The sequence below is a fragment of the Marmota flaviventris genome, chromosome 4, assembly GCF_047511675.1.
Source record: "Marmota flaviventris isolate mMarFla1 chromosome 4, mMarFla1.hap1, whole genome shotgun sequence".
NCBI lineage: Eukaryota > Metazoa > Chordata > Mammalia > Rodentia > Sciuridae > Marmota > Marmota flaviventris.
In genome coordinates this window covers 4,739,971-4,753,809 of record NC_092501.1, presented here as the reverse complement: position 1 = coordinate 4,753,809, position 13,839 = coordinate 4,739,971, and the positions used below count along the sequence as shown (strand labels likewise).

Sequence of the window (13,839 nt, the reverse complement as noted above, 5' to 3'; positions counted from 1 at the left end):
ATCACCAGGAACAAAATCCCTGGAAATAGCAGGCGCAGACCTTTTCTGTGTTGCTTTTCTTGGTGTTCAATTTTGCAAAAATTGCCTTAGTGACCCCCAAGCCCTCTCCTACCACACAAGGGAACCCTCACTTGCTTTTCAGAAAGGAGGGTGCTATGCCCACGGCTCTGCTCACTTCTCCCAACCAGGAGTGTTACCGGGATCCCTGTACCAGCCATAAGGCCACTTCCTGGTGCCCAGGGCTTAGGCTGGACAGGAAGGTCCTTGATTTTCCTTTCCTGCTGATATGAGTTCCTGTCACACCCTGTCTTCTCCGCATATGCCCCTGGGTCGGGTTAGAGTGGCAGGGCCAGGGGCTCCCTGAGAGACACCAGCCTGAGCAAGCGGATGTCCTGGGAGCCTGGGTGCTTCCAGGGCCCGGAGGAGGCCCTGCCTGGCGGGCGGGGCCGCAGCCCCGGAACGGCGGGCGCCGGGTGCGCTCCTCGCGCCGGGCACCAGGCGTCGCCCCCGCTCCTCGCAGCGCCAGGGCCCCCGCCCCCGCCGCGGAGCGCAGCCCGAGGAGCCGAGGAGGCGGCGGGACCCGGCCGGACAAATTTCCTGCTCGGCTGCGGGCGGCGGGCGACAGGAGGCGTCGGGAGCGGCTCCAGGACCCCGCAGCCTGCACGCTTCCCCACGACCCTCCTTTGCGCCCGGCGGGGACAGCGGGGCGCCCCGGAGGGCGGCGGGCAGACGCCCGGGAGATGCGGAGCCGCGGCGGCGGCGCGATCGGCGCGACAGCACCGGCCCCCCCGAGGTGAGCGGCGCGCGGTGCGTGCGAGTGGCCGTGCGCTCCTGCGGTGGCGTGTGCCCCGGGCCGCCCGAGCAGGCCGGGGACGCCGCCCGGGAGCCGCCGCGGGCGACCGTGCGCGCCGGGGTGCTGGGTCCGAGCCGGGTCCCTGCCGCCCTCGAAGCGCGCCCGGTGCTGGCGGCTGGGGACCAAGCGACCCCGGCCACCGGCTTGCGACTCGTCCCCTCCCCCTGAGTCCCCAGCCCAACTTGGCGATCACATCGGCAGCTCTCGCGCTCCCTCTCGGTAAACAGGAGCAGAGCGTGTGAGTCTGAGGGTGGCGACAGCGCGAGGGGAACTGTGACAGGGCGACGCGTGTGAACGCAGTCGACATAAGAGGGGTGCCAGCGGGTGTGCTGAGGGCTGCGCGCACAGGGTTGAGATTGGAGCCTTTCCAGAAAGTGACTGAGTTGCGACAAGTCCGGGCGGGGCTGGGGGCGCTGAAAGGATGCTTCTCGGGGCTGGGCTGGTCTTCCAGTGCCTTTTTAAGGAGGGGGCAGAGTAGGGTAAACTGGGGGCTCAGAGACCCCGGGGAGACCCTGGCAGGTGGTCAAGGCCTGACCACCAGTGTTTGCAATGTCCATGGGTGACCTGACAGAGCTCCTAGAGCCAGGGGTCAGCGATGCCAATCCCACAGTGATCCCGGAGACCATCTGGGGAAGGCTGGGCAACCCACAGGATGGTGGGGCAGAGCCAAGACCAGAGACCTGGTCAGACCTGACCTAAATTCCTTCCAGGCATGATAAATCCTTCTAGAAAGGTTAGACAGTGACACCTGCAGAATTGCACACTGCTTTGTCTTGACTTAGGACCTCTCTATCAGAGCTATCCAAGAAACTCAGGGAAAGAATATGGCCCCAAGCTTGTGTTGTAGTCAAGAGCGTGTGGCTGAGTTGAAGGAAAATTGGCAAAGAAGGATCATGTTTCTAGAAATTATTGTGTCTGTCCAGTCAGGTCTGCCCTTGACCCAGGTGCCCTTGACCTGGAAGGTTTTGCAGGGGTGAATGAAGTCCTCTTGCAAAATAAAGACCCATGCCATTTAAACTATATGTGTGTGTGTGTGGGGGGGGGGGGCTGTCTTTCCAAAACTGGGGACTCAGCAAAAAGCATGAAAGGGTCTGGTGTAGGTGGCGTTGCAGGCTCTGAACACCAGGGCCCCTCAGCCTCTGCCAATCAGCAGAGCTGGGAGCATGAATAGGGCGGGGGCTGGGCTTCTGAGTACAGGCTCTAAGCTTGTGGGGAGCAGAAGGCCAGGTGGTGGCATGGAGCAGTACCAAGGGGTAGGGAGTGTGCTGCCAGTCAGAAGGTCTGAAGCAGCACCCAGCCCTTGCTTGCTCCTGACCAATTTCAGGGCCCAGATCTTTGTTGGTTGGGATGATGCCCGAGAATCTGCACTGTCCCACCCCACCCTACAGACTTCCCATGTGTGCACACAGCTAGACCTAGACTTGATCGTAAAAGACCAGGTATTTGCTAGTTAGTGGTTGGAAGGGTCTAAATGGTCTTAGATTTAATAATATAGTCCCCCTCATCCCTGGCCAAATCAGCTGTGGCAGGTGAATGAGGGGTTGCTGTGTGTGATGTTGCCCAAAGAGGCAAACAGGGACAAAGTGAGAGTAGGCTCAAAGGGAGTGTGGTCAGTACGGCCAGGTGCAGAACTTGCCTCTCCCTCCGTGGAGGAACACCTGGCAAGCATGCACTGGGTTCAGCAGCTCCACATCCAGGGAAGCCTGGAGAAGGTCCCAAGCTCTGAGTCCTAGGGGTGACCCTCCTACGGGGGGCTGCAGCAGCGAGCGATGGCAGAGGTGAAGGCATCATTTCCATTGGTAAACTGTGTTTCTCGTCCCTGCCTGAAGCCCCCTACTTTCCAGATCCCAGGAGACGAAGGCTGCTCAGCCTCCTGCTCTCCCTTTTTCTCATATAAGAACTCCGACCCATATTCAAGGCCCACCTCAGATGTCTCAGTCTCTATAAAGCCTTCCTGGTCCCTCCAAGAGTGATCTCTCTTCCTCTTGTTTCCACAGAAGGATATATGTGCCTATCCTAAAGTACTTACTGGACTCTATTTTGATTGCTTGGTGGCTTGTCCCAACAATTCGTCAACAGCAGTCATGGAGGGTGTGTCTCAAAGCTTGCACTTTGGGTTCAGGCATGAATTCAAATCCTGGCTCTGCCATGACCTTGGCTAAGTGACTCAACATTCACACCCCACTGTTGTCTTCTCCATAGTGGGACTGTTCATCCCTGCTCTGGAAGGCTGTTGTAAGAGGAACAGTGGCACATAAAAGGATAAGGCCTGCAGCCATCACCCAGTAAATTGCAGCTATTGGTCCCCAAAACACTTGACAGTGGGCAATGCACATGTTAAAAACCAGTGAGGTTTAAATGGATAAATGAACAAAGCCCAAATCCATATTAATAGATAGATTCTGCCTTTTGTATGCCATCCAGTTTGATTTGGATCTATATGCCAGCCATATACATCCAAATCAATACGATGTGATGTGTTAGATAATTTTATCTTTTGCATGATAATCTGAATTATTATGTGAAGTTTGCACAATTAAATATTTCATCTCATAATGCTATCACTTACCTGTGCTCTGTGAATGAATCCATTCCTCAACCTGCACTGTCAACACTAGTGTTAGTGATCCACAGGCAGAAATGCAACTCGAAGTGCTCGTTAAGCTGAGCTTGTGACCTGAATTAAACTGGGATGGGTGGGAGGTAGTGCAAAAGTGAACCAAACCGGCACTAAGAAGCAGCACGATCCAGGAAAAGGCGTATGGAACCAACTTAAGAGCAGAGTCCAGACCTGAGCCTTCAGCACTCAGCCGTGGATGGCCCCTCAGAGCTGGCTGTTCTGACCTCAGTGGAGAGGGCTGCTCTAGGCCACCCCTGAGCCTCTCCCAGCTCTAGGGCAGTGACCACATTTCACCCTGCCTGCCATTGGCCCAGAAAGGGTACCGACAGTGTGCTGATGGATCCAAGGTTGGAGCCTCACCCTGTTCCACGTTTCTCTCTGCTCTGGATGCCAGCTCTCCACGGAGTGAGAGCAGGCTGGTGGGTGTGGTTAGCATGCTGTGAATTTTAGGGACAGACCCCAGATATATCAAAGATCTATTTTGGAGGGTTAACTTCTCATTATGTTGTCATTTGCAGTTTGTTTGTTTTCCCCACGAAAGAAGCATGGGGGATAATCAGTATTCTAGATGTTGGGATTTTAGATCAGCCACACCCAAGGCAATAGGGGTGGGTGACATGTTGCTGATTCTCAGCAGATGCAGGTGTATGATGGGGGGAGGGGTGTGCTGCTGCCGGATGTGGGCTGGGAGATCCCTAGTTTGGGGATTACCAAGCCAGCCTCCTTTTCTTCTCTCGATTCTGGCTGCTGCTCCCCAAATCTTACCCATCAAGGTCTGCCTGTCCAGGTGTCCCACTGGGGAGTTTTGATGTGGTTCACAGCCTTTGAACTCTTACTGCAGCCGGCTCCCTGCCAGATCCTAGGCCTCATGTCTTTCTTTCAACTATATAAATACTTCAAAGGGTTGATGAAGCTTATGAAATAAAATCTCTTAACAATATATTCCAGAAAAACAAATAAACATATCCTTTTATATTGATTCCCAGGGAAATAGGGACCCAATAAAGTATTTTTAAACGATGGACATTTGTTTTAAAGTCCCTTTCAAATACAGTTGAGAAAGAATTTAATCTGGTCTATTACTGTGTATCATGTCAAGGAATAAAAGGGGTGAAGAGGTCTTTCTCCCAGAGAAAAGATAAACCCCATGGGAGGAGGAAAACTTTAAAGAAAAAAAAATGGGTCCTTGGTTATTGACTAAAAGCCCAACATGTTTTGGGCAGTTGTTTTGATGTCAGTGTCTATTAGGTTAAAAAAAAAAAAAAGGAGAATTGATGAGAACACTTGTTTGGACCCGTTTCTGGGTTCTGGCAATACTGAAGCTAAGCCTCTGGAAGGGCTAGCACAGGAACAGTAGGGGCTGGCTGTGAGCCCTGGACAGGTGCAAGACTGTCACCCAGGATGGATGGATGGTCACATGGTGCCTGGACTCAGAGCACACTCTGGTGTGTGAAGTGGAGCAATGAATAGATGAAGGCCTCCTTGTAGGAGGAGAGCTGCCAAGTGCAGAGGGCTCTCCCAGCCAGGGTCCCACCCGACCGGATAACAGGAGCAAGTCCAGGGGAGGGACTGGTTTTCCACAGGAGGCGGCACACCCTGGGTCTGGGGAACAGCCCTCTGGGGCAGAGGAGTGGGGATGATTGGGGTCTGTGGTCATGGGCTCTGGGCAAGGTAAGACACCCACCCCACCCAGTGTGACTCCAGTCTTCAACAGGAAATGACTGCCACATGGCTTACCATGAGGCTGGGTGGAGGGCGTGTGAAGAGGCGTGGCAGCACCCACCAAGGGCCAGGGCAGTGGGACTGCACCACGGGCTTGGGGCCACCTGAGCTCCAGCTTTATGCTCAGGGCATGCAGTTGGTTTCTGTCCCATAAACGCAGACACCATCTTTGGTTACTAATGTCCTTAAATCTATCTGGGTGTTTCCAGCTGGACGTTAGTCATGGATTTTTGTACTAGGGAGAAAATTAGTTCCATTTTTCTTGTCCAACTGAGATTTTCATGTGTCCCGTCACATAGCTGCTTGATTACACTGTATTATTTTAAATGGCCTTCGTGCTATGCCTTTTATTTTGTCTCTCCCTCCAAAGGACTTGGTGTTTTCAGACTGTGTCTCTACAATGGGGCTTTAATCAGTCTCCTCTGCAGAGCTCTTTGCTCTCAGCAGCCTTGGCCTTGACCCTGAAGCCACCAGCACAAGTGCGTGCCGAGTGTGGGGTTGTGCCCTCCCGGCACAGCGCAGCCCGTGGTTCCTTGTGATGCGTCGGGAGCTCCAGCCTTCCTTTCTTCTCCTGTTCAAAGAGGCCAGCCTCAAAGCTGGACACCCACCTACATGATTTGATGCCTGGCCCTGGGGCCTCCCTCCCACACTGCCTCCACCTCACCCGACAGTGTGTTTGAAATTCTCATCGTGGGAAAAAGCTTTTTATTTTGCAGTGGGAGTGTGGCACAGGTAGAAATCCTTCTACGAGAAGGAAAGGACTGGGTGTCCTCAGGGAAGCTGGGGTTCGAGTCCTGGTGACAACCCTCTCTCTGTTGGTGGTGGGAAGGGTGCTAGGTGACAGAGAGGGGACAAAGGCTCCATTGGATTTGGCGGACACCAGACGTCAGTTTGGCGGTTCCCCTGGGTGGCCCTGCTCTTGTTGCAGATGTCACTCCCCCTAGGGCTACTTGTTACAGATGGCACTCCTCCCCCACCCAGGGCTGGGTTGTTTTGGGGGTAAGATGGGCGACTGGAGGTGGGAAGGCCTCCGGCTTCCCCCCTGGAGACAAGGTCAGTCCTTGGTACAGAATGCTCCTGCCGCTGTCCAGATACCAGGGAGGCCGGGGAAACCAGCTCTGGGTCAGTGTTAGCACCAGTGCTTCCTGCAGCAGTCGGCTTCTCCCAGGCTCCCTCTCCTCCGTGCACTTCCCTCCTCCTGTTCTACACTCAGCAGGGCAAGGGAGAGAAATGCCCAGCCTCTGCCTTCCTGCATCCGAGGAGGCTTGCCTTCATATTCCCTGTCACCCCGGACAGGAGCCCTGTGTCCTGGCACATGGGGGTGGGAGGGAAGGAGCCAGGCATGGCCAAGGACAGTTCCAGAGATTATGGGGGATGTGCGCTGGCATCAGGCACAGAATCCAGCCCAGACACCTCGAGCCCCTGAAACAGAAGCTTTCTCATAATTACAGGGAAGGAAATCAGGGTAAATTAATAAAAAGCCAGAATATTTGTGTCCTTTTATTTCAGTCAAGGATTTATAGTAACTGGATCTGGGCCAACAAAGTATTGCCTTAGGATACTTACTTTAATGAATAGGAAGCATGCAAATGCTCTTCCAAAGAGAATAAAGTACTTCGGCTCCTTAAATAAGCAAAAATAAAACTCCTGTACAGTCTTGGTTTCACTGTAAAGTTTACTTCTCAGAAGGAAACTTCTGTTTCCAGCCGCCTTCAGTCATCTCAAAACTTGCGTTGCCGCTGGTCAAATTGTTCCTTGTGATTAACACTTTTTTTAGGCATAGTTTTTCCAGTCCTAAAAATGGCTTGCAAAAACGGCTAAACCTTTGCGTGCTGGACTGAGAACTCTCTGAAACAGTAACCCCAGCCTCGTTGACTCAGCATCCTCCTTCCCGAGCTCCAAGCAGCCCTTGATTAAGTGCATCAGTAATTCAATCAATTACTTTTTGCCAACATTGCAAGCCTCAGCTGGAGTTCAGTCATCTATTGGTGATGTTATCAGTCTACCCACTTAGATTCCTTTAAGCAAAGTTCTGATTCTGACCCAGTGTAATATAAAAGGGCAGGAGCCAGGAATTTAATACTTTTGTACTGTAGTGAGCCAAGCCAGTCCTCTTCGTAGCTAGCCAACAATATTCTTTCCAAGGATCTTTCTTGGTTTTCATCAAATGTGAGCAGAGTCTGTAAGATCATATTGAAGAGACAAATGGAAAGCCCAAGTCTTTACGGAGTACCCACAGTGTATACCCTGCCGAGTGTCCACCGGGAGGCAGAACCTGCCCCTTCCAGAGAGTGATATATGTAAGGCCGGATGCAGGGGTAGGACACGACACAGCAGGTGGCATGGGCCTGTGAGGTGGGGCCTGGGGCACTTCACCAAATAGAGAAGCCTGGGTTTATTCGGATGCTTTCCTGGCATCCGACAGGGCTGGAACATTCCAGCCAGAGGAGCTTCCGAGTCCTGGCCCAGCAGTGAGAAGTAATGTGTCCTGGCTGGGGAGAGCAGCTGTCTGAGTGGAGCTGGATTCCAGGGCTGGAGGGGATAGGCATGAGAGAGGGAAAGTCTTTGGGATTCTGCAAGCCCTGATATGGCATCCAGGACTCTGGGCTCTGTCTGAGGGACCAGCAGTTCCTAGCCTGTTTAAGATTGGCTTCTTGGGCTGGGGCTGGGGCTCAGTGGCAGAGCGCTTACCTCGAACACATGAGGCAGCAGGTTCGATCTTCAGCACCACATAAAAATAAATAAAGATATTGTGTCTACCTACAACTAAAAAATATTTTTAAAAAAGATTGGCTTCTTCTAAGATTCTAAGGAATGCCATGATTCCCTCTGTAGAAAATGCACATCTGTACAGTTTTTACAGGTCCAAGAAAGTCATGCCTGCCCCACCCCATCATAAAATCCCTGGGTTCCAGGTGTGCCTCTGCCTGGACTGGCCCTGCAGAGGGCATCAGGACGCTCAACTGCAGGGTGAGGCACGGCCTGCTGGTGTGCCAACTGTCCCGGCTACTGTGCTGGTGTACGGGGAGTAGGGAAGGGGTCTGTCCAACTGCAGCAAAAGTGTTTTGGTACAAATCTGGGGTGACCATGTCCGTGCTCCACAGGGCTGACATTCATCCTTTTCCAATCAGGATTAAACCTGGGTTACAATATGCATGTTTGGGGATTAGACAATATTCCTAAGTGACATGGACTGGACCATTTAATGATGCTGTGCGTCAGGGACATGGATTCCTGAGAGGTCTCCCTGCTCCCATTGCAAAGCTTCTGGGCTCACCAAGCTGCATGTGCTGACCTTTGCCTTCTGGTGGGGACAAGTGGTGTCACCTGCATTGTCCCTGGCAGCTGACTGAGGTCCTCACCAAAGGACTCTAACTAGAAGCACACACTTTAAGTTTCCTTTGTAAATGCAGGAAATCTGTGTGGAAGCGTGAAAGTTCTGGAAGGAGTGAACGCAGCACCTGTGACAGACCGCGAGACATCATGCTGTGGAGACAAGGCGGGGGGGGGGGGGCCGGGCAGGGGGGGCTTTGTGGCTGTTGGGCCACGATGAAGGCCGCGGGATAAAGGCCCAGGATTATGGCAGGGTATGAGTGGGAGCCTCAGGAAGAGCTGCTTTGGGCTTTGGGGGAACACAGATGTTTCTCAAGAAAGAGCCATCTTTGGAAAGGTCAAGCAGTTGGCCCAGCAGGAATGTGCGAGAATCACCTCCTTCAGGGCGCAGGGAGTCTAACTGAGGATGCCTTTGCACTATAAACTATAAACCTTGAAAGCCACGGTGGTCACAAATGACAGTGATGAAAGATCCATTTTCTCTCTTCAGCTTGCGAATCCAGCCTACCCAGGGGCCCACCCGTCCATGCAGGGGAGTTCCTAGGTCTGACCCATAGCTGGCTCAAGTTCATGTGCTCTGAAACTCAAATGCTTTGCACACTGATGAGAAGGAGTCCTGAAAGGCATGGCTGTCAAATTTTTTAAAAAAGAAAATACTTTTACTCATTTTTAGTTATTTTCTCAATGACCTTCCACATGTTTTAACAAAACGAATCAGGTATTTTCCCATTGCTTTCAGTTTTCAACAACCGGAGTCCAATTCTACTTCTTGTTTTAGATGTTACAGGGAAGTTTGCTGAATGATTTGATCTTCCTATTTAGAATCAGAGTTTTTTACAAGATGTGGAAAATAAGTTGCCCAGGGTCCTACTGCATGCTCCAGGGACCGAGGGGTTGAGTGTTCCTGTCCTAGGTTGCCGCTGGCAGACTAAGCCCTCATCCCTCCGACCTGAGTCTAGGCACTGCTTGTGTTGCTGGGCCTCAGGAAAGGAGGCCCCCTCATCTGCGTCCAGCAGGCAAAAGCCCAGGGTATTTGCTTAAGAGGAAGTGCATTCCCACCTTGAGCAGCACCTCAAGGTGAGAAATGATTACCCCACTGCTGCAACGCATCCATCTTTTGTCTGCTGGGCCTAAATTGTGCTCGGCCTATTCCTTTGGGTGTGGTTTCCACCCAGCAAATTGTTTCTAGGAGGAATCTCAGCAGGCAGTAGCATGTGCATGTCTTGTGTGCAGCGTGCTTTTGTTTAACAAATGATTTATTGCTTGTTGTATTCAAATGCACATCCTGAGTGGATGGGCTATGCGGGGCAGAAGTCAGTGACATCAGTCCTGGTTATTTTACTTAGCCATTTGTTTTTCCTTTTCTGTGTGGTAGCAGTTGGCAAATGCCTTTAAAAAGGGCGTGACTTCGTTGTTGGTTTAGCATCTTGGAAGTTGGAGCAGTCAGCCTCTGCCAGGGTGACTGCCCCAAGCTCCTGGCTAGGGTGATGTTGGGTGGGAGCCGCTCAGCTGTTTGACTGTGCTGGGCTTAGCTGGTGGTAAGAGAGTGCATGGAACAAGAGAAGTGATTGGTCAGGGCAGGAAAGGCTCCCTGGGAAGAGCCATTGGCCCTCTGGGAAGAGCGGGCCTGCCTCTGAGGAGCTCCTGCTGCCGTCTCACGGAGGGGGACTCTCAATGTCCACAACCAGGACACAGGTTCCCAGAGAACTGGTGATGTGTACTGTCCACGTGGCCCTGCAACCCCCTCTGCTTCACCAGGGCTAGTAGGTGGGGGGCCCTAGTGGCAGGCAGAAGGACCAGTCCATGTCTGACTTACCATAGTCTCCAGGGGCCATTGTGGGAAAGTCCCCTGAAGAGCCTACCTGAGTGTGGAGCCCTGCTCTCTCCAGGGACCTCAGCAGAGAAGGTGTGTGTGCTGTCACCACACCAGCTGGTGGGGGCAGGGCTCCACGTTAGTCAGGGATCTTGGGAGAGTAAGGGATGGAGATAGGACTGAGGTCCACTCAGTGCCTAAGGGGCCTCATTCCTCAGGCAACTGAAGGTCCAGGAGCAGCTGGGTCTGGTGGTGGGATGTCACAACCTGGGCCCTGCCTTCTCACCTCAGCAATCACGGGCCCCACCCCACAGCGACCTCACAACCTGTCTTCCCCGTGGAAGGAGAGAGCCTTTCCCAATCAACGCAACCCCATGTGGTGTTCCAAGTACTTTTCACAGGCTAGCTCAGCAGCAGCTCCGCGTGAGAATGGCAACAGGCCTGTTGCAGAGAGGAGGAAGTGGGCCCCAGAGAGGGTCGTGGGCCCCAGGACTGGGATTTGTACCCAGGCTTTGAGGCACCAGAGATCAAAGGGAATCGCCAGGATGGAGGAACGGTGCCTGTGTGTGGGGCTGGGGGCCACGCTACATGCAGGGGTCAGGAGAGACCAGCCAGTGGCCTCCAGGCTCACTTTGGGATAGTGAGATGAGAGCCTAGGAGGGGCTGTAGGAGCTTGGGAGGGATGTGGGGGTTTCACTGGGGCTGAGAGAGGATGAGGGCTCTGGTGAAGGAGGTCTGATGGGGCAGGGGCAGACACAGGGCTGGAGCCAGGGGAGGCTCTGGGGTTGGACTTCAGAGTCACCAGAGTGACTCCAGAGCAGCCCTGGGCCTTGCTCTCATGATTGGCTCCAAGTTCAACAGGGAGGCCTGCCCTTTCACAGAGCTCCCCAGGGAGTTCCCAGGTGGTTCCAAGGTGGAGAAATCCAGGGGCTTTTGCAAGGATCCAAGAATAAGGTCAGGACTTTCTGCCACTGGGAGGAACAGAAGGGTGGCCAGGAGGAGGGACAAGGTGCAGGTGCAGAGGGGCATTGATGCCTGGCTCATGCCCTGCGCTGGGCAGACTGCTGCTCTGATGGCTGAGACTGAAAGGGAAGGGGCCATGGTGAGTCTGAATCAAGGACATCTGTTCCTGGTGAGGTGCGTCCACTTCATTTGTGCCCCTCTCCTTGCTGTAGGAGTTACTAGCGGGAAGCACTTGAGAGACCAACCCTTGACGAGTTGTCAGTTTCAATCGAGGCCCTCCACAGATGATATGGTCTAGCAGACAGCTGTGATGATGGAACGGCCTCCAGGCTCGGGGCAGCCACAGGGCGGCCTTGGTACTCACATTCACTTAAGAAAGGAGACCTTTGCTCTGCTGGGCCTGCAGCGGTGGACAGACCCCCAGTTGTTTGAATTCTTTGCCTGGGATTCTGCACTTGGAATCCAGCTCCGGCTTTTGTCTGCCCCCAGATCCCATGGGAGGTGTCTCCCAAAAAGCTGGCTCTGCAGAGCTCAGCCCTAATGAGTCCCTGCATTGTTAGGGGGGGCTTGGGACAAACAGGGGACCATCCTGGGGGACATGATGGGATCAGAACTCCAGGCCAGAGAGCAGGCAGCAAGGTCCCAGCCGAGGGCTTTGGTCTGGGGGCCTCACCCTGGCCCCGCCTGCTCCCTCCTCCCTCCCCTCCACCCTCTCCTGTTCTCCCATGCACTTCACTGCTTGGCTAGGGCTTCCCTTCCGGGAGCCCCCCACCACTGGGCTGACTGGAGTGGGCCAAGCGAGGATCTGACCCAGCCCAACCCCAGTGGCTGCTGGGGCCACTGGGGCCACTGTGGCCTCATGCCTCTGCCGTTTTCCCCTCCCCACACTCCTGCCCTGGGCAGAGGCCTGAAGAGTACTTGAGCTGGCACAGCGGCTGCCATGCCATTCCTTTGAAATGAGTAATAGAGGAGCAAGTCCAAAAAGTGCCTGGTGTTTCCTCCCTGTTGTTGTCCAAGCTCAGAGAGAGCCTTATCACATGAGGAGGACCTGGTGCCATCCCGTGGGCCCAGCGCCAGGGTGCTGCAGGGACACCTTGACCTAGGCCCCAGCCACTAATTCTACCCTCCACTGAGTGCTGAGCCTGGGGGAGGGACCAAGTAACGGAACAATTTGCCCGTTTGCTCCTGATTTGGAAATCGTCTGAATCGGTCTCAAGGGCTCCCGAGAGAGATTTTGCTTTGAGAAAAATCCTATGAAGATATCCCAGTGTGGGAGACTCCGTCTTTCTATCATGGAGGGTTCAGACCCCACATCTCACTTGTAGGTTTCTCTGGAATGTTGGGTCAGTGTTCAAAAGGAGAAGAAGGAGACTGGGTCCCTTGATCCCCTGCACTCACTTCCTGCTGCCCAGTTCCTGGCATGGAACCTGCTGGATCAGAAAAGCGCCACGGGGTGATGTCCCTGCAGAAGACTTAAGCAGGAGAATCTCCATGATGAGGACAAGGCTCATTGAGCTTAAACGCTGTCACAATGCGGAGACGTAGAATCGACCACAGTGTGAGGCCCAAGATGTCTCTGGGGAAGTGGGTGTCTGAGGAACACTTGAGCATTTTTACAGAGTCTGGGCTCTCAGTGAGGACAGGCCTCGGGCCGCAGGCATGACTGCTTTCATAAGGAAGCTCAGGGAGGGAAGCCAGGATGATCCGAAGACACAGGGTCAAGTGACCTTGGATGGCTAGAGGGTCTCACCGTCAGGCACAGCCGCCGCCTGCCCCCATGCTACCCTCCCTCACTGTGCTCGTGCAATCTTAGGTGCCCCAAGTAATAAAAACCTGCATGACTGACCAGGGCCTGCTGGGTTGTATTTCGTGGGAAATTGGCTGGCCCCGTTGCTCCGGGCCCGTGGTGCGGCAGTGGTTCTGGGTTGAGGGGGAGGCAGAGTAAAGCTGCTTACCTTGTGGCAACCAGGAATGGGGTGAGGACGACGGACAAGATAGGTCCGCCAAGGGCATGCCCCCAGGGGCCCGTAGTCTTCAACTAGGTCCTACCTCCTACACCAGCTCCCCAAAATCTGTTCAAATTATGAATCCATCAGTAGATTTTTCTGCTGATGAGGTCACAGTCCTCATGACCCAATCACTTCCCTACCAGCCCCAGCTCTGAACACTGCTGCACTCAGGACCAGCCTCCAACACACGAGACTTTGGCGGACATTCCAGATCCGAGCGAGAACGTTGGGCATTAAACGATGGTGGCTAAGCTTGCTGGAAAGCAGCCATGGTCACAAATGAGCAAAGCAAGGGAGTGTGGCCCTAGTACCATCTCGATTTGAAGCAGAGACATTTGGAGGGAGACTTGAGACCCTTGGAAATGCACATTCCTGGGTACTGATGGGGCTGTTCCTATGAACGCCACCAATATGGTATTTAGCAGTCTCAGTTTCTGAGCTCTAGAACAGGGTTGACGATGTCCCGTCCCACCCGCCCGTAGCCAGCAATTTGTAGGTCTGTCTGTGGTTGGAAGTTCCCCTTCCA

At 53.8% G+C, this 13,839-nt stretch overlaps 1 protein-coding gene across 1 annotated transcript in view; it reads left to right on the top strand.

Annotated features, from left to right (window-relative positions):
- The first annotated feature begins 592 nt into the window (after window positions 1–592).
- The window catches only part of Ptpre (protein tyrosine phosphatase receptor type E), a 131,143-nt gene continuing 117,896 nt past the window's right edge, over window positions 593–13,839 (top strand). Inside the window, exon 1 of the mRNA XM_027929927.2 lies at window positions 593–793. The gene's annotated coding sequence lies outside the window, so the exon portion shown is untranslated. The remainder of the gene's footprint in view (window positions 794–13,839) is intronic.